Source organism: Cyanistes caeruleus, chromosome 1 (genome assembly GCF_971803275.1).
Source record: "Cyanistes caeruleus chromosome 1, bCyaCae1.hap1.1, whole genome shotgun sequence".
NCBI lineage: Eukaryota > Metazoa > Chordata > Aves > Passeriformes > Paridae > Cyanistes > Cyanistes caeruleus.
The window spans coordinates 68,673,723-68,694,288 of NC_141701.1; the positions used below are offsets into that span (position 1 = coordinate 68,673,723).

Consider the following 20,566-nt stretch of genomic DNA (forward strand, 5'->3'; position numbering starts at 1 on the left):
ACTGACAAAAAAGGCTTTATCTTTTGTCTCACTTTTAAATCCTCATGTTCTCTCCAGTATTTTATTTCCCCCTCCCCTTTCTGATTCAGACAGTCTGAGTACCTCTCAGTAGTACACACTCTCAGTGAGATTCATCAGATCAGCATGCTTCATTAATTTCAACTTTCATTGAACTTGTCAGGATAGGGGAGCTTAAAGAAGAATGCTGCTGGTTGAAATTTATTTAATCACTCATGCATTGATGTTTCTATTTGAATTTTGTTGTATAGAACTCTTAATTTATTTAAGAGTTTCAGCATACACTATTGCAATGTAAAGGCATTGATGAGGCAGCCTTAGCTGTATGTTCTAGCCTACAGCTATATTTCTAGTTAATTGTATGCTGAAAAATGAATACACAATGCATTCTTCCTACTGTATTTCAGCTTTCTCCTGATACTTGTGAGAATGAGATTTTTTAGAACTATGAGTCTCTTAAATAGGAGAGATCCAAATATACTTTAGTGTATTTAGTTCTCACTTAGCAGTTCAAGAGAATTTTAATTCTGTATCGCAGAATCGTCACTGAACATATCTTGCAGGATAATTTGATGGTTAGATTGCAGTGGTTTCTCTCTTCTTAGTTCTCTCTTAGTTCTTAGTTCTTTAGATTTAACTACATTTTCTTTGGTTGATTGGTTTTTGTTTTCTGTAGGTAATAGTACAAATAAACATGAAAACAGAATTCTCATGTTAATGCTTAAAATACAGCTGCTACTAGACTGCTATAATTCCTGTAAGTAATTTTTTCCCTAATGATCAATCTGTATTTTAGAACAAAACTTACTGTATATCATATTTTATTTTTACGTGATTAGCATGATCTTTGTTCAGCATGGATCAAAGTATAGGAAAATATGAAATTGAGCTACTTAATTACACCATATATTATATGTTTTGAAGAGATATAATATTGGCACATTTAGTAATGCATGAAAAGGCTAAATGGAACATACTGAAACATTTTAACAGGGTTTAAAATTACACTGATAATATTGCTTTGGAAGTCCTGATGGTAAAGGGATGTGAAAACTCCTTTATGGGTGAATTGATACCTTTAGTTAAAGGGATAGTTTATGAGGGTGTACTCTGTTGGTAGACTATATGATAAGCAATTGCCTCTCCTAATAATTTACTTTTCTCAAGTGGCTTGCAAGAAATGCATTTATTGCATAATACTACTTCCATTCTAACTGCTACATGGTGTATGAAATATATTAGGCTAGTTTGAAACAAAAACCCCAAACCCAAAACCTTCCACGTAGAATAATTAAAGTTTGTGTATTAGCATTTATTTCCTTTGAGTAAAACAATGTGCAGGCCCATGTGACAGTGTTTGTGCCTGAAAGCTTTAATTGATTTCATTGTTTATTTATTTCTCACTTTAATTAAATCTGGTATTTTTATTTACTTCCATTAAATTATCAGAATTTATGATAATCTGTCGTGGCTGGGATGAGGGTCAGGTGCCATGACCTTCCCAGAAAAGTGTCTGTAGATGGAAGTCCTGGAGGCACAGGCATGTCTGTCGCTGCTCTGCTCTTTCAGCTCTGAGCCCTGAAAAGGATGAAAGCAGCTCTTCAGGTGATGTGGAAGGAAAGAGATGGAGCCTTTGTATAGAATTCCTTAGGGGGCTTTATTCAGCTCCTTCCTCAGAGGGGTGAAAGTGATGAAAAGCCAGGGAGCCAGAGCAAACAGGGATTTATATCAACTGCGGTTTCCAGGGCAGAGCAAAGGGGAAAAACAGATGGGATACATAGAATCTGCATGGGGTACACAAAACTTGAAACTGGGGTTTTGCCCTCAGGGGGAGCGGGGCAGGATGGAGCCTAAAGGCTTCCTCTCTAGGGAAGATTGGCTATGCTGGTGGCCAAAACACTGGCCACCACAAAATAATCATTCAGGTGGGGTGGGTTTGTTTGCCTGGATTTGGATATTTTCATGTTACAGGTGATGGCAAATACTTAATCAGTTCAAAAGTGTAAAGGTCTGTTTCGCAGGAAAAGTCAGAGTGAAAACATTAAGAATCTTACTGTGATTAAAAATTCAGAACCAAATCCTTACATGGTGTATATGGCTACTGGATGGATAAAATTAATCATCTCTGCTCTAAAACTTCAGTGTTGTCTAATCTGCTTCATTTTTTCTTGAGTTAATGGAGGGAAAAGCCAATTTAATTTCCATTGGATGGCTGTGCTTTTGCTTGTAGAATTCCTTGTGGCCAAGAGGGAGTACAACTCTGGAAGGTCTGTTTTTCTGTACTGACTTCAGTCGGTTTCAGTAGCAGTTTGTCAGATAATGACGCATGCAAAACTTAACTTTTAAGCAGCTCTTGAAAAATAGATACTGTGAATGCCTATTTTGATATTCATCTTGAAAAGCAAGTCCATTAAATGTGCAATCTATCTTTCAATATCTCCCTTGAGAATATGTAACCAATTGAACTTTGCCCACAAATTTGGGAAAATAATTTCTTAAAAGTATTTCAGAGGACCTTTCATGGTAATAGTTTTGTATTTAGATATGAAAGCCTCAGGTAGAGAACTTCAGGAATGATAAAAGAAAAAGCAAGGCACTGCACCCACAACCCAGCTACTTTTAAATTCCTTTTAGGACATGTTGATATACACAACTCCAAAGTCAGAAATTTTGGCTTCACTCCCAGAGGTGTTTGTTCCATCACAACATTTCCATGCATAAAATTCACATCATATCCTTTAAAAAAAATAGCTGGTCCATTAATCTTCCTGAGATAAGCCAACTAATAGAAGAATGAAAGTAAGCTGGCTATCTAGTCGAAGTCCACTAAGTTTTGATATCTGCTCTCTGTCATCACAATAGTCAGCTTGACAAAACTGAGTAAAAAACTTACAATGGGATGATATGAAAACCTGATTGCATTTTATATTTCATTGGTATCCTATTTGCAAATGCATGGACTTAACTTGTAAGACAAGCAGCAAGATCCAGCAAAACTTGAATTAACTGTAGAACAAGAACTTTAAATTTCACAGAATTAAAAAAAAAGATTACATTGGCATTACGTTCAGAGCAGATCAGTTTGAGAACTGAATCCTTTGCCTTAAGACAAAAAAATTCAAAGAGAAACTAACCAGAGGATGAAAAATATTATTAAAAAATAGTTGTAGAGAATTTTATGTGGAGATCACAAACCAAAATACTGTGTTTTGATTTGGTTCAACATGGAAGTTGGCAGTGTATCTTTCTAAATAAACATATGAAGACAAGTATAGGTAGGAACATATATAACTCCCTCAACATTCACTCAAAAACATATGTATACATACATATATTTTAATTATAGCCTTAATCAAAGATTATATATCTGCTCACTTCACTGATTCAAAATTAGATGGAGAAGGTCTTTGTCTCAGGGAAAAATAAAAATTCCCAGAAGTGACAGCTGTAATATAGCTTGTCTGCTATCAGACATCTTTTCAGACTGGTTTGCAAACATTTGTTGAGAAATGAGAGATGATATTATCAAAACAAACAAAGAGTTCTGGCAGGGGAAAAACTTTATTACTTCCACTCTTTCTTTCTTTTATGCATATTTTCTGGACAAAAATTGTAGTTATCTGAAACTGTCCCTAAATCCTGTGACAAAGTTTTCATTGCAACTCATGAGCTTCTCCTCTGCTTTTCTCATTAAGGGCATGTAGTCCTTCAAGTGATACTTGTCTGTATGGTGCTACAAAACTTTTTGGTACTCACGTTTACCAGGATCATAATACATAATTAAAGATAGCTTCTGTCCAGCTGCCTGTCAAGCTCTCCTTGTATTCCAGTTCCTTAAAGCCTACATATATATTCTTTACAAATCTGCATGAAAGCATCAGAGGTATACATTGGGTTTTGGTAGGTGCTACAAAATAAAACTTAGAGTTTTAAAAATAAGAAAAAAATGCCACACAAACAGATTTCCACTTTGGAAAAGGTATATAGGACCACAAAAAAGGGTCTGTGAAATAGATCTAATAATGTTTTTGTCATCTCTGCTGGCATACTCAGTAAGGGCAAGTCTATCGAGTGAGAGATTCACAGATGTCAAAGTTATCCAACCAGGTGCTTATTACTAGAGCAGATGCTCTAAGTTAACAAGAGCAATGGAAGGTTTATAGCCCATTTTTATCTTGTTCACAAAATAAATATAATCATGGATGGTGATGCAGTAAAGTGCTCATACAGTTTGTAAGAGACTTAGAACAGAGCTTATGGAAACCTAAAACAACCCCCCCAAAAAATCCTATACTGAGTAGAAAGCTGAGTATGCAAGCCACAAATCTTTGTGAAACTGCTTTGTGTGACTGAACAGAAAATACTTATGTGAACCAAGTTGACTGTATGTTGCACATGAGTTAGCTCATTATTGATGCGATTTGCTATACTGTTTGAAACTACATCCAGGAGTGACACACCACAAAAATAAAAACTGAAAACAAAATTATATCAATGTAAAAACAGCTAGTGCTCTTTTGTGAACATTTTCCAAAATGAAACTGTTCCTTACTAGAGAAGTGAGTGGATAAAAACTAAAATCTGCAATATTAATGAAAATTGCAATGAATTATTAAAATTAAGAGAAGCTCCTTACTAGGTGAACGACATAAGAAATTTCTTAATTCTCTAATTATTCAAGTTGAGGTGAATATCTTTCTATGGGTAAAACACCTTCATTTATTACACACTTGGGTTATTAATATTGTTACTGTGCATTTCTTCTTCCATTACTTTGTGCTTTCAGTAAATAGTTATTTCAACCCATAGTCTATACTTTTGTCCCTTTCCCCCTATGGGAAAGGGTAGGGGAAGAGAAGTAACTTATTTGGAGTTTAATTTCCAGCTGGTGTTAAAACCAATACACATAAAATTTATGAAAAACATAAGTCCATGTTATTTTACTTTTTTAAAATCAGGCTATAGACCAGCTGTAATTATCTCTTGAATCTGGTAAAGTTTCTGTCTGGTAGTTTCTCTGTTTCCACAGAACTGACATTCCAGTAGGAAAACAGAATACCCTTATTATAGCCATTAAGTACAGGAATAATTTTAAGGATTTGTTTCATGATTCCTGGGGCTTGCTGCACACAAGTAGCAATATTGTTCAGAGATTTTGAATCAGGACCAGTGAAGTAGATAAGTTCAGTGAAGAATTTCATGGTGCTCTGATTATTGTCTCTTAGACTTTCAGTTTGTCTTTCAGATAGTCTCTCAGACTGTCACTAACAAAAAGGGGAAAAAATCCTCATCTTTGCTCTTCACCACTAGTAAAGAGATTATTCAATGCAGTCACATACTGAATAAAATTAAATGCTTCTCAAAATGGGAAAAAATAAAATTTTCCATGTTCAACCATTACACATTTCACTAGTACTTTTTTTAGAAAACTGACTGCAACTATAGATCAGAAAGTATTTTGAGAGATAAATACTTCATTTAGGCTACCATTTGAATTGTCATTGAAAGGAGGTACCTGCTGCTAGGGCATAGACTTCACTTCTGATATTTGCCAGAAAGAGAGAAAAGGTCGAGAAATGTTGAGATTATTATCTTGTTAATCTGAATTTTATACTCAAGAATAGCTTTAAGAAATGGGAAAATTCATTCATTTGTTCTGTTAAGTTACTGTTAATTGTAACAATTAAAAATTTCTAGTATGGTGAAACTATGCTGTGTAGACGAGTGATCATTTTGAAGTTGTTAATGATACAAGGAAATGAAATTATTTGTTTTCTTTGGAAGAAAACAATCAAGAAAGAATAATTAATGAATGCATTGGTGTGATCCTAACATATTTTAGACCATATTAGGCTGTATAATTTATTTGACTTATAAACCTTGCATTAAAAATGGTATTGCATATACCTAACATACTGAAGAAAAAAAGTGTTGCACATAGGAAGCTAATATGCATAATTTTCCTGCTTGAACACTTGATTCAGTAGAAAAAACATGTTTTGCACATATGAATACCAGTTAGCTGTAATGGAAGCATGACACAACATAGAGTGCTTTCCCATTGACTATTTCCCTACTTGTTGTTGTTCCCATATGTATATACTTAAACTCAACATACCTATAGTAGTCTAAACCAAGGTCTTTGTAGACACAGAAAATATTATCTTTTTCTGTCACTGAATAGTCTAATACAGGATATGTCAGTTGCACTGCCTCTGAGGAAATCCATTGTCTTTTAATCACCTGACAAAAATGTCTTCTGCAGGAGGTTGTTTAAACGATATAATGGAGGAAATGGCGCAAAATTAAAACCATCCAGACACTGCAGGAAAATTCACAAGCAAACATAACATTATTGCCATTTACCAGCTACTCAATTCCCTGGTATAAGAGAAACAACAAAAGACAGTTTCTACTTTCTTTAGATCATCTTAAACTGGTCCACAGCTGTGCTGTGGAAACAATATAAGGAAATTCCTTAAAGAAATGTAAAATCCTATGGGGTAAAAAACCCCAAGCGTATCAGGAAATCTGTCTCAAGAATTAACACCAGTACGTTCAGTAATCACAGCTACAGCTTTAAATTGTTATGCTTTCTCTGATTTCCATATCTACAAGACATAGAGAATGACCATTAGGTTTTCAATTGCTTTGCACAGCTATTTTTCACTTGATCTCTGACTTTTGTACCTTCATAATATTACATGAGAAAATACAAATTATTTCTCCTGTGAATTATGTTCTGATTTTTTCTGCAATTTCACACTTACTAGTTCTGTTATAATTTAATTGTCTGAAAGAAAAAAATAATTTTTTCTTCTATTTTTTTGTAGTCACTTGAATGCATGAAAGTGAGTTAGGCATTTTGTCGAATGCTTTCATTCACAGAAAAAAATGCAAACATCTGGTATGTATATTCAGATAATATATTCAGCATTTGAAAGTTCAAAACAAATGCTGGAAAATATCTATGTTCTATTAGGGAGTACATTACTGACACTACCAGTGGCATAAAGCCACATAAGCCTTCTAAACGTTTAGAAGGCTTATTCAGAAAAAAGTTTTTACATGGAAATTCAACCTCATTTTTTTAATTATAGGTAGAAAAATAAACACACACAATCCTTGTATCGTCCTACATATTTGAATACGTATATTCATATATTCACCTGCAGCAAAGACAGACTGATTCACAACAGGCTGGAAGTTTCTTTTGAGCAAGTCCCACTGGTCACCTACGAAAACCAGGAAGCATCAGCTTTGATCTGAATGAAATGAAATATCCAAACAATTTAAAACCTTTTCTCAAAAAAGCATTTACAGGCATGACAGATGTGATCTAACCAAGATCAATGATGAGATTAGACAAATTATGTCACATTGCCGAAGAGTTGAAAAAGCAGAAGAAAGAAAAAGTGTAGCATCAATTTGGTTCCCCCTCAACAGGAACTGTGACTTTAAAATCAGATGACAATAAAGCAACACAAGGGTTGTGGCATGACAGAGGCCAGCTGACCTCAGTATCAATGATAGTAGTGAAATGAAATTAAACTGAGAGAAAAAAAGTAGTATTTGCCACAGTCACAATAGTCTCATGAATATACACTGTACATCCTGGACACCAAGGATAAGCTGGAGCAGATCACTTGCTCCTTAGAGAACATTCCTGACAACCTGATGCCCTCTGTATTGGGAAGTCTGCAGTGCAAGAGCATGGAATGACAAAGGTCTGATGTGAAAATAATAAAGAATCCCAGAAGTTAAATTACTGTAGGAATTTCCCTTGCACCATTTCACAGAAGGACAAGATATGAAAAAATAAATATTTGGATGAACAGATGCCTACGATATTAAGACATTCTCCAATCACTTAGGCAGTAGAAAAGCATGCTCTGAACATGGTAAATAAACTATAGAAAGACCATGAAAAAGGCTGGTCCCTGGACTACCAGAAATTAGCAGCTTAAAAAGAGTTGTATGTGAAGGATAGATCAGCATCTAAGAGATGTATTATGAATCTCAAGATTACATTCAGTATAAGAGAGATGTGTACAATTCCTAGGTTTCTGTGGAAGCTTAGAAAGAGGAATGGATAGATTGTTGCAAAGCTCAGGAAAAAAGCTAAATGCACCTTGTTAATGATACATCACACAAGGCTGGCTCCAGATACCAACACAATTAAAGCCAACACAGGCACAAACATGAGATAATACTATGGCTGCAACTACAAAAAGTAAAATTCCAGGTGTGTAACAACTCTAAACAAGCAAACACACAAACATCCTAATGAGTTACTCAGCAGGAACATAGGTAATAACTACTCCAAACAACATGTATTTACAGGAGGGATATTTTGCATCTCTTGGCAGTGAAATGGCAAAAACATTTTTCCTTTAAAAAGAGAAATTAGAAACATCTCTGATACAGCGTTGTTGTCAGTCTCTCTGTTGACATACTCTGCTGAGACTGCTGGCAACACCATAGGTCTTTGAAACACCTGTTACTCAACCCACTTTAGCTTACACTATGTACCTTGTTTAATCCCTACATTTTGGAGTTACTGTACTATTTAGTTTTTATCTTTTATATTTTAAACTGACTTTATTTTTATGTGGTTATGTTTTAATAGAAAACAGGACTAAAAATACTAAAACTCAATTTTCCATCAAGAAAAGAGGGAAAAAAGATAAAGATTTCATAAGATACATCACTCAGACAATTATTTCTGAAATTACTATTTTACAGTGTCAAATGATCAACAGAAACAAGAATAGAATCAAAATCTCATCTAAGAATGACCATAATGTCAAGAGCTTTTCAGATACAACTGACTATCTTTCTTTATTACTGAGGTTAAGTACAGCTGAGCTGTCAAGAACAATTTGTTGGAACCACATCCTGCATCCTGTCATCACAGTCCCTTCCAAACAGGTGTCCCTCTTCTATGCTGAAAAACAAATATTCATCCAGCATGTTCTACTGTGTTCCAATAAGTCCTTCTGATCATGAGAGCAGCTGACTACATGGAGGCAGGAAACTGGGTAGGTTCTATAAACACTTGTAAATCACTACAGAATATTAAATCTGGCTTTCCTATTTTGTCAGTACCCCTGAACCTGTGTTTGGTATCTTCCCCGAATTTAATCTGTACCCGTGTTTTCCATTGTGATGCTAAATGTGATAAATGTGATATTTGCAGTGTGAAACAGACACAAATGCATCCTGGAATAGATTGCAAATACAGGAAAATTGAAAAAAATTCAATCACTGCACCAAAGTGTACTATTGTGACTATGATGGACTGGATGGTTGTTAATATCGCTAAATACTCGAAGAGAGACAAGGTACAAGAAATACTGGTGTTCTACTATGTGCTTTATTAAAGAGAATTTCCCCCTGAGTTTATAGTAACTCTATTATTTTCCCCCATGCTCTAAACTGAAATTTTCATTGTGTAAGCAACAAAGTTTAGAAGAAAATATTGTTACAGAAACAGGCATTATACAAGTTTGCCTGCTTTAACTGCTTTACAGCCAGGCAGTCCTCTCTACTCAGTTTCCTTATTCTGACTGCAGGGATTTCTAACCTAATATAATTTAATGAATTACAGAATGTGTTTATAAACCTGTTTACAAATTAGTGTGTTCAGACTAAAACACATGAAGATAAGTTCAGACTACTTTGGAGAAGTGTTTTCTTCCTAATTTTAGGAAAAAATATGAATAAAACTTAATCAGATTTTGTTGAAGAAAATCAAGTTTTTATCTAATCATTAATGTTGCCTCAATATCATGTATTTTGTGGGCAGAAGATTCTCATTTATATATATATATATCTTGTTTATATATGTCGGATATGACTAAATGAGAACCATATGGACTAAATTATCATGGCGTAATATAACCCATGGATACAGCCTTATTCTAAATGGTATAATGAGGAGTTTTGGTCAATGAGAAATGAGTGATCTTAGTAAGAATACACAGACTGCTCCCAGAGCTCAGGCTCTCTAAATCTCTACCTGAACTTGTCTTGTATTAGTTTCTAGTTTAACCCTATGCAATACCTTGGCAGGGTTAATTCAAATGAGCGCTTGGTCTAACAAAAAATGCATGGGCCTGCATTTGATTGCAGATCTAGTATCTACTGAAAAGTAAACGTTTAGAAGGCTTATTCAGAAAAAATATATTGCAAGCTGGCTCTCCACTTTGTGTTAGGTTGGGCATCAGGAGGAATTTCTTCATGGAAAGGGTGGTCATGCTGGAAAGGGTTGCACAGGAAGGTGGTGGAGTCCCCATCTCCAGAGGTGTCCAATGAGAGACTGAACATGGCACTCAGTGCTTTGGTCTGGTTAACAGAGTGGGGATCAGTCACAGGTTGGACTTGATGACTTTGGAGGTCTTTTTCAACCTCAGTGATTCTCGGATTTTGTGTTAGTGAGCAGGACAATACAAAATTCAGGAAGCCTAGAAAATAAGGAAACTGAATAAATATGAAAATTATTTTTCAAGAATTGCAATCACTTTTACAACACAGAGGAAAAAATTAAAAGTTCTTGTTATGACAAAAATGCAGAAATAAACACAGGACAAAGATAATTTTTAAACTTGATTCTCATTTAAAAATCTATTTTGATGCTGAAGCATATCTTTCTCATTTTACACTGCAAATGGTTTATGTCAACTTAGAACACTTCAAAGTATTTAAAAGATGACTTTCATCTGTTCAGATGCAAGTCTCAACATTAATTTGTAAGAAATAATGAAAGTCATAAATTGGAGGTTTAATAAAGAGTGTACCTATGATAAGTCATCTATTATGTGTACATTTATAGTTTGCATTGGATGTTGGTTTCCTCATGAGGACATATTACATTACCCTGATCATTCCAGAAATCTTTATGTTCTTTTCATTCCACACTTTCAACTTAATTAATTTCCTATGACTTTCTCCTTCCTGGTAAGATTTGCTATGAGGTTTTTTTAAACATTAGCATCTGAATTTAAATCTAGCTGAGTTTTTTGGAATAATTCCATGATTTATTGTTTTTGCCAATTACAATAATTTATATATTTCAATTTAGAAAAATTGAATTCTATACTATATTAGACACTAAAATGTCCTGCTTTGAAGGATCAGAATGTTTCAAGAACAGTTCCTGGGTAACTAATAAAAATAAATCTTTTCTTACTATTTTCCTATTACTTTTTTGAAATGCAGCAATGTTCCTAAAGAAAATGAATATGCTGTGGGATGTGGAAGTTCTACTACAAGAGATATGATAAAGGTAGCAAAGAACTAAAGAAGTTCCATAAGAATGCAATGCATCACCACTTTTTCTATATGATTGAGCAAGATTTTTCTCATTCTCTTTAAAGTTTCTGACTGAATAACCATAGAGAACAAGCTAGAAATTAGTATTTCTTTCTATGCCGTAGTGAAGTGTCACCCTGAAAACTCAGCTTCTGAGCTTGCTGACATGGTTTTCTAAAGACTTTCCCAGGACAGTAACTGTAAACATAGATATGTGTACATTCTTTCTGTTATACATCTTGTGATGGGCATCTCTCATGGCCAGTGCAGTGAGAAAGTGTTATCCTGACCATCCAATTCCTGGCCGTAGTCAGAAACCTATAAATCCTGGGAGGAAAAATAAATTTTCTCTTCTTTCCACCACACCTCAACCTGTGTCCGTGTGATCTATTCAGCACCAGCAGCAACAGTGAAGAGACTAACTTTCTTCAAACACTGATAAGAGTTTGAACATGTACTAGATTTGCTTTGGCTGAGAACCTTTTTCTGTGTCTGCTTGAAATAGATTCTAATGTCTATCTTTTCTATCCCTCTCACCCATCTTGCCACTGGTCTGCCCTACAATGCATCAGCATTCCAAATCATTACACTTCTTGGATGTAATTCCCATTCTCATTTAAAGCCCAACTAATCCCACTTAAGTGAAGACAACCTGAAGAAGACAGAGTAAAAATTAGGTTTATATGGCCTGATACTTTTATTTGAACTCCTTCCCTCTGTTGTGACCTCTGTTCCAGGAGCAGCTCTGCTCAGCACAAAATGTAGCTGGTCAGCTTCAACTTGTGAAAAGTTTGGGATATAGCTTGTGGCCCAATCTATTCCATCATTACTTTATCTTATGGTTTTGTAACACTGTATTGGGAAAATAAATTCAGTTCTTTTCTATGCATATAGAAATCATGGCAGGAAAAATATCAGGCAGAGGATGAATTCCATGGCTGGAAAAGAGAATTAAAGTATTTATCCTTCTGTGTGTCTTGTCTCCTGGGTCACTTGTACATGTTGCCCTTATTAACCTGTACTTTATAACTAAAACAATGTTTTTAACCTACTCTGTAATGAAGGTTTCTGGGCACTCTCAAAAAACCCAGTTATGGCACTATGAAGATATATGACTCCTATATAATTCTTACAGAGTTACAACCAAATTACTTCTCTACATGTAAATAAAGCCTTCTGATTTAGTAGAACTTGGGTTTGCCTAACTCAAGCCACCTCTAAGCCCATTCAATACTGTACTCCGCCTCTAGTTGGAACAAATTTCATATGTTATCTGAGGATTAGATCTGTCATGAGCTTTAGTGCTGCTTGTAGAAAACGATAGAACAAGCCCCATCCTATATCAGACAAAAGGTCTGGAGCAAGGTAAATTGCTAGCAGCAAAAGAAAGATTTTAGTGAACTTCTAAGAGGCAGTGCCAGTCTGTCTCCTCTCAGTGATGGAGATGTTCCTTACCTGCTTTGTCAAAGCTTGACATGCATTAGTATGCCAGAAACTCATACCAGCAAGCTCAGCACAGGGTAGCATATTACATGTACCCACGGGTGACTGGTTAATATAATTTCCTTCATTTTCAATCAAGACATATTCAGTTTAATTTAGATACCTGTTCCTTCTTTGCCACTGGGGCCTGTGTCAAGCTTGTACAGGAGATACAGCAAGCTTCATAAGCATAGATATTAAAGTCACTTGTTACAAGTGACACAGCAGAGCGAGCAATCCAGCACTTGCTCAGTGTCACTAGGTAAAGCTATGTTAAACTTGATCTGAAACTGCTCTTCTCTATCTGAAGATATAATAGTTACAAACTATCAGCATCACCCCAGAGCAGCAACTTAAATGCATTATATAATATATAATATGCATTAGAGCTGGTAGTTTTGCCTGCAGAGACATTAAATATTAAATAAAACTGCCTATGTGTTTCTGATACTTAGTTTATTCTTCCTTAGCAAAAAAAAAAAAAAAAAGTATCTTTCCCTTATTCTCTGAAAACCTTCTTGCTTCCTCACAGAAATTTTGTTGTCATTGTGTACCATGGCCACAGCAAAATATATCAATCCAGATTAGGAACCTATTAACTTTATACTTTCCTAGCATCAAATGCAGATGACAGTCACGGCCTTAAAAACCTGTAATTGCAGCGAACAAAACACTTAAGTAAGTAGGAGAGGAACAGAGTATCAAGGGGTAGAAATGACCTGCTTGAAGTTACAAAACAAAGCACATCCAAAGTAATAAAAGCCCTCATGTCATCTAGTTCCTTATCACTAGGTCAAGATCCCCCCTCAGCCTGGGAAAAAAGAAAAAAGAAAAAAAAAAACAGGTTTTGGACTCCTGCATTTAATGTCAATCTCATCAAACCAAACCACCATCCTCCAACTGTTGCTGTTGCTTCTTTGTGTGGCAAGAACAAATGACCTTCTGTAATATCTGTCAAAATGATAGTTTGAGGACTCCTTTTGTTAGTATATATGAAATGAAATTTTATGGCACCACTTAGATTAGCATATTTTATAATGCCTTGTAAGAGCTGGAGACAATATTTGTGGACACTCCTGAAGAGTGCTTGGAATAAAATATCTGAGTCACAGAGCCAACACACAGAGGGTTAGAAATTACTAGCTTTAGTTGGGTGCCCACATTTCATATTAACAGGAAAGTACTTGTATTTTTTTTCTTAAATAAGCTACTTTCCTTAGAAAAACCCTCTACAAAATAGTCAAAGAGTTTATATTCCTGAAAAACTCTCCAAATTCAACCCTTATCTTACAGTGTTGCAGTTGATGTCTTGATGATGAGCAAAGAGAAAGCACATCTTTATCTATCTATCTATCTATCTATCTATCTATCTATCTATCTATCTATCTATCTATCATCTATCTATCATCTATCTATCTATCTATCTATCTATCTATCTATCTATCTATCTATCTATCATCTATCTATCTCTTATACATATTTATGGTATAAATATATACACACACAAAGCCAAGAATGTAATGTCACTAGAATTGAAGTCTTAAAATTCTAATCAAATTTTAATCATTATTGGTCTAGATCTAATTGTCTATTAGTTACTGTAAAATAAAGAATTCTACAGTTAGAATGCTTTCATACAGGAAAAGTCTCAATGAGAATAATATGGTTACACTTGTTACCTATATTCTTTTTGGTTTCTGTCTCTTTCCTGGGATGATATCCACCCCTTCCCTGCTTTGCTTCCTGAGGCCAGTGGTTTTATCTGTTTGAAGAGGAATGTGAGGGGGAAGAGGAGGGGAAGTGTTGCAATAAATTATCAGTATCTTTGATCATTCATCATCTGTGAATTTAGATGATTACTCCTAGAACCAGGTCTTTTCAGCTCCAGTTCTGGATATATCTACTACTATCCAAATTTTCTTGTAGTCTGAAATTAGCTTTGTAGTGCCCAACATTTAGTTTTGATAGTGCCAGATGAATTTACACTATTTTAAGTATCAGAGCATTTTGACCATGATATGGAGATAGTTAAGCACACACATCCATATAGTTAAGTTTTTTAGGGAGGTGATCTGTGCATCTGGCTGAAAGGGCAGAGAAGCTATTCCTATTTGAATATATAATCAAAGCATCCTTAAAAATTGTGTAAGTATCTTTAAGATTCCTTTAGTCCAGTAAATGCTACTAACAATTTTACTGAACTATTTTAATGATTTAAAATAAAGACTCAGATTGCTATCATCATCAGGAAAAAAACCACCAGACTTAGTTCTGTACATTATTCTAGACATAGTTGAATATTCTTTTCTTCTAAGGACAAACTGCTTATCTGTACCCACCAACTGAATTGTTTCCAAATCCTTTCCCAGGTGTGAATCTAGAAATGCCTGATAGGTCTGGTTACAGTTATAAACTTGCTTTCTACCTCCTGCTCTGCAGTACCTTCAGAAATCAACATATTGGCAGATGATTCCTTAGATCCAGTGGCATTTTTTGCCCTTGCTTGCTCTGGCTGGGTATTTAATCCTCTTGTCATTGAGAGCAATTGAATGTGTTCTTGTCCTTTTTCCTGTATGATGAAAGGGATCAGTTTGCCAAAATTGTTTCCTTCTTTTATGTCCATCTTTCATGCTTCTAATTCTCGTCAGATGTGCAGGGGAAACACAAAGCTGGGTCTGTATGACTAAACAAATTCTCTTTCCCTCTGCACTCTTAAAAATGCAAAGTCCTAGAGGAGTGTGCATGTGTGTTTTCCCTAAGCAATTCAATGCTATATCTAGTATCACTGTGTATTTATAAATACATTTTACCAAATATAGACTTGGTTCTTCCTCCTTGGAGCTTTGTGCAGCAAACTGTAGGTTTGAATCCTCCAGTCATAATTCACTCTCCATTCTGCTGCAGTGATTCCCACAAGCTGTGTTTTTGGGCTCTCAGCAGCTAGAACTTCTGTTTTTATAGTGATCCTTATGGTTCTGGTTTAGATGGTTACTATATGCATTAAATACATATTATTAGAGACTTCTGGAAGGTCTGCTAAAGATCAGTTCTTGACATTTTAGTGCTATCTTTCAAATGAAGTAATCAGAGATAGGAAGTTTTTATAAACAGTCTAACAGGACACTCTAACAGTCACTGAACATGCAGGTATGTTACTTTTAAAAGTAGCTCACAGATAATTTTAATAAATCACTGGAAGAGTTATTGATGACTATTCTTCTATAAATGAGTTGATTAAAGAGTGACAAAAATTTAGCAAGCATGCACACTGATGAAAACTAGAAGGATACTCATGCTGAGTAATGGATGCTGAGTAAAAAGTATGTTGGAAAAAAATTCAATCAGTTCTAGTCAGAAATGCCTTTGAAATATCAGAGAGAACTAGTGTCTGTCTCCCACTGGATTCCTATTTAGAGATCATCAGTTACTGACCCATAATTCTGCTGCAGCATTTGGGAAAACAAACTCGCTAAAACTCAACATCTGAAGATGACGAAATTTCAAATTTTGCTGATGCCAGTGGTAAATCCTAAATACAAGTTCACTAGTGAAGATTATACTTCAAGTTATGGGTGATAGGAGAGAAATAAAGAGGAAAAAAGTTAAAAGGTTCTTTAAGTATGAGAAAAGTCAGGTCATCAAGGTGTATTTTAAACTATGCAGATAAGAGTATCTGTTTCTCCAGTCAGCATTATACACAAATCAATTGAGCATACAGAACTATTTTTTCAGATATCTTTTTTTATGGGAGAAATCCATGTTTTCTGTAATGGGTTAAACAATATTTATGTAGATTTTCTTGATAAATTGAAAAAAATATTATAGAAAGTGTGCTTACTCTGAATAATTTTAGTGTACCAATGAAAAAGATATCTCTGAAAATTACAAAAGTCATGCAAGGTTTTTTATACATTAGGCTTTCTGAGTAACTCTGACTAGAGTTTTGGTATTGCAGCCTGTCCTGTGCCATATTGCATTAGTCTTTTTTGTGCAGGTACTTACTGGAGTGACTGATGCATCTATCCCTGTTCAACAGACACATGAAGTCATAACATCATCTGAATGCAGATATGAAAGAATCTAGAATAAAAACCCACATGCTTCAAAGGTATTTTGTATTTCTCTGTCAATAAGCCCTTCATAGCCTGATTCATGTTGGTATTAAATTATTATCACTAATTATTAAATTATTATCTTTCAGAAGTAGAAAATCACTCTTTAAAGTCTTAGGAGTTGGGTTGTTTGGGATATTTTTGTTTGGTTTGGGGTTTTTTTCTTTTTTTTTCTTTCCTAGGTATCGTCCTGCTTTACTATAGTGCTTGTGTATTTTGTCTTTTCTTGTGAGATTTCTAAAACTCTGACATATCTGCACTCCTAAATCTCTCAGGAGAGACACAGCCTCTGGGACTTGCTTCAAAAAGTTTCCAGAGGGACTATAACTCTCCATGTCCATGCAGAGAGCCTTTGAAATGCCAGATTACATGTTAGGACAACTCTTCTGACAGAAATTCAAATCTACACAGCCAATATAGGGGCTCCTCAGGTTTTATGAAATATACAAATTTTAAAAAAATCTACAGTAAAAAATAAAAATAATGTTGCTCCTACTCTAAATTCAGACAAAATTAAATCACAGTTAAACCAAGAAAAAATTTATTTAAAAAAAAATCATATAATTTTATATTATAAAATAAAATATACTTTCACAACCTGGAGCTGGTTGACTACACCTGAAATAAGAAAAGGGAAAAATATTAAAAAATTAAAATTCTTCTCTACTTTGGGTGGTATCTTCTGTTAGTTGTGTCCATCTTGAGTAATGCATCCATTTTGGGATGTAAAGATTTCTATACAATGCATATATCTTTAAAAAAAGTGAAATTAGAGAGATTAGTGGGGAATAGTTGAAGGACTTGTTTAGCCACGCTAAATAAATACCACAAGAGCAAAATGGTAAAAACCATTTATGGTGGAAAAGATTGAAGAAAGGGAAGAGTTTATGTTGGGGTAGGATGCAAAAATTAAAAGCTCAATATGATGAAAAAATGGTAGGACAGTGTGACAGCTATAGCTAGTCTATAGCTGCACAGATAATTAGGCCATAACAGATACCAACTCAACCAGCCTAGCTCGTTAGAGAACAAGATGTAAACAAAGTCACCAGGTGTGAAAGTGATAGGCTTAATTCAAGCTCAAACAGCCCAGGCAATCCCTTTGAACCATGAATGCCCCCATTTCATTGGCCAGTGAACTGGGTGGAGCTAAGACCTTTGTCCAATCTCTCTGTAAGCATGGAAAATTCAAAGCCCCTATAAAAGAAGTCGTGCTTCAATAAACTAAGGCTGTTGTTGCATGAGCTTGGTATGTTTGTGTTGCATCCCTGTCCCTGTCATCAGCAGCAGGAATGCAGGAGTTAGAATGCTTTGCATGTTAATATTCTGAGTAGAAAGCCAGAAAATCAAAACTGTGCTAAGGAAAATGAAGCATTGGATTAGATCATCTAGGAGGACTACAAAACTTGTCTGAAGGATTATAAACCAGATTGAAACAACCCTGAATATAGTTATCCTTCCCATAAAATAAGGAGGGGAAGACTGGTTCACTTCTGAAACAATATAGCTTCTATGCAAGGAATAAGTGAAATTTTTTTAACATTAACGTGAATTAAAGGAGAAAAAAGCTTTTATCTTCTGTTTCCTGGACTATGGTAAGTTTAGTCTGCTTTTTTTGGATGCTTTAACATTTTAGCTGTCAAATGATAAGAAATCACAGAATCACTGATGCTACATGAAGACTTTTGAAAGTCTAACACATTTCCTTAGTGATGCTCATTCTTTCATGAATTTGTTATTTCATAAGGAAAAAGTGAGGCACTTACCCTCAGGCTACAGCGGTTACACTGAGGCTGGAAAACAGAGTTGGGCATGATCAAGGTCTGAGTTTGAGCATCCCTGAGCCAAGAGGAAGCCTGCTCCCACCCAGCTCCCTCCCAGCCATCAGGGCCAGATATCATCACTGCATCTCACATGGCTTGGTACTTACTACCAACACTCAGGAGTCCGGAGTAACTACCCAGGAATAGTAGTTTATATTTTTGCTTATATTGTTGTCCCTTGTGTTGTATGTTTCTAATCCCTGATGTGTTGTGATTTAAACCTTGCAGATGGTGTACGTTGTTCTCCAAATGAGCATTTGCCTACAATCTCCACAGTGGCCTGTGCTGACAAATTGCTGAAAAGGGCTGCACAATGAACACTGTAGAAGTGCAACAGCATAATGTGCAAGCAAGATGACAGAGCCCATGTTTATCTCCTTGAGTTGAAAAATTTACAGTGGAAGTTTGAACAGCTGCACAACTTTGTTTAGACACCAGCATTGAAGTCTTGAATAAATCTTTCGGACTCAAAGAAATATTGGGAAATGTTTACATTTTTAGTAAAAGGGAAAAATGGGAGAGCATTGGAATCGAAATTATGCTATGACACATGCTGTAAGGATTCTGGGTGGTGTCACTTAGGAATATATTGACAACCCCTAATAAATAGAAATATAGATGTGATCAGTGAAGAATAATGAATAGTACTGTAAGTAACAGTGAAATATACCTTGTTATTACCCACTTAAAACTGACTTTAGGTTGTATAGAAATAAATATATATCTGCTGGAACATAAAAGGAAAGACAAAGACTAATAAAGTAATAAAAATGCAAAGACAAAATGCCCAGTCCTAGAACACTTACTCATGTAATAAGCTATACGGACTCATTAGAACTAAGAAATTTTGGGGGTAAAAAATGACCCATTTTGGAATGTAATGCAAAATTCAAAAGCTCCTGAATAGAGGAAATAATAGAATATTCTATTTCAAAAGATATTTCAGGATAAAAAAAAAGTTTTAATTTCCTTTCTTTCCTTTGTGACATTGAGATCAGAAGGCCAGAAAGCCTTTACTGTTTTCCAAATCTTAAATGGAAGGGTTGAAAAGCCTAAAAGCAGCCATGTCCTTCTTCAGAGCTCTCATCTGAGAACCTAAACTCTGATTCTAATTACCTGCATACATTTATCTTTAAGCATGAAGTGTCAGGAAATTTCATAACATTGAGTCTACAGGGGCACGTGCTCTTGCCACTGGATTAGCTCTAGAGCACAAGTAGTGACCCAAGGTAATGGGGCAAGGGGGGTTAATTTTTAAATTTATTACTGTACAGAATAATGCTAGCAGCACTGCTTCCCCTGGAGTGGAGTAGGTCTGGGATTTTACAGCATTAATCCACATTGCATGCCTTGGGGCATTCAAAAGAGTATGCTTGAATCTCAAAAATATATAATGGAATAGTGATGGAGTGCCACAAGAACTGGAGAACAATATAAATGTTAAAACTTGGACATACCACCTGTTATATTGGTCCTTGATCTGGACATCTACCAAATCAACTACAAACATGGTCTCCAAAAGTTTTAAATGTTGTGGGTTAGAACAAAGGGTGCAGTCAAGGACAACCTCCATTGGGTCTATTAGTACTACCATGGTTGAGCTGTCTGTTTGCAAAAACAGACACATGGAGCTGTATCATGGGGCTGTTGGGGTCTTCATTAAATTGACATATTTCACTGAAATACCCCTCACAAGCCCAACTTTCCAAAATACCCTTTTAACCACTGTCAAAAAGGCCCATTGTTTGAGGAAAAAGAGGAGCTTGATACTATACAGAGGAAAATAATTTCTCTGAGAAAAGCAGATTTTACAATGGT

General features: G+C 35.2%; 1 long non-coding RNA gene across 1 annotated transcript; it reads left to right on the top strand.

Moving 5' to 3' along the window:
• The first annotated feature begins 18,042 nt into the window (after positions 1–18,042).
• LOC147655568 (uncharacterized) lies at positions 18,043–19,532 on the top strand. The gene is made up of 2 exons (XR_015289151.1): positions 18,043–18,520; positions 18,977–19,532. It is a non-coding gene; the product is annotated as an uncharacterized LOC147655568 (long non-coding RNA).
• The last annotated feature ends 1,034 nt before the right edge of the window (positions 19,533–20,566 follow it).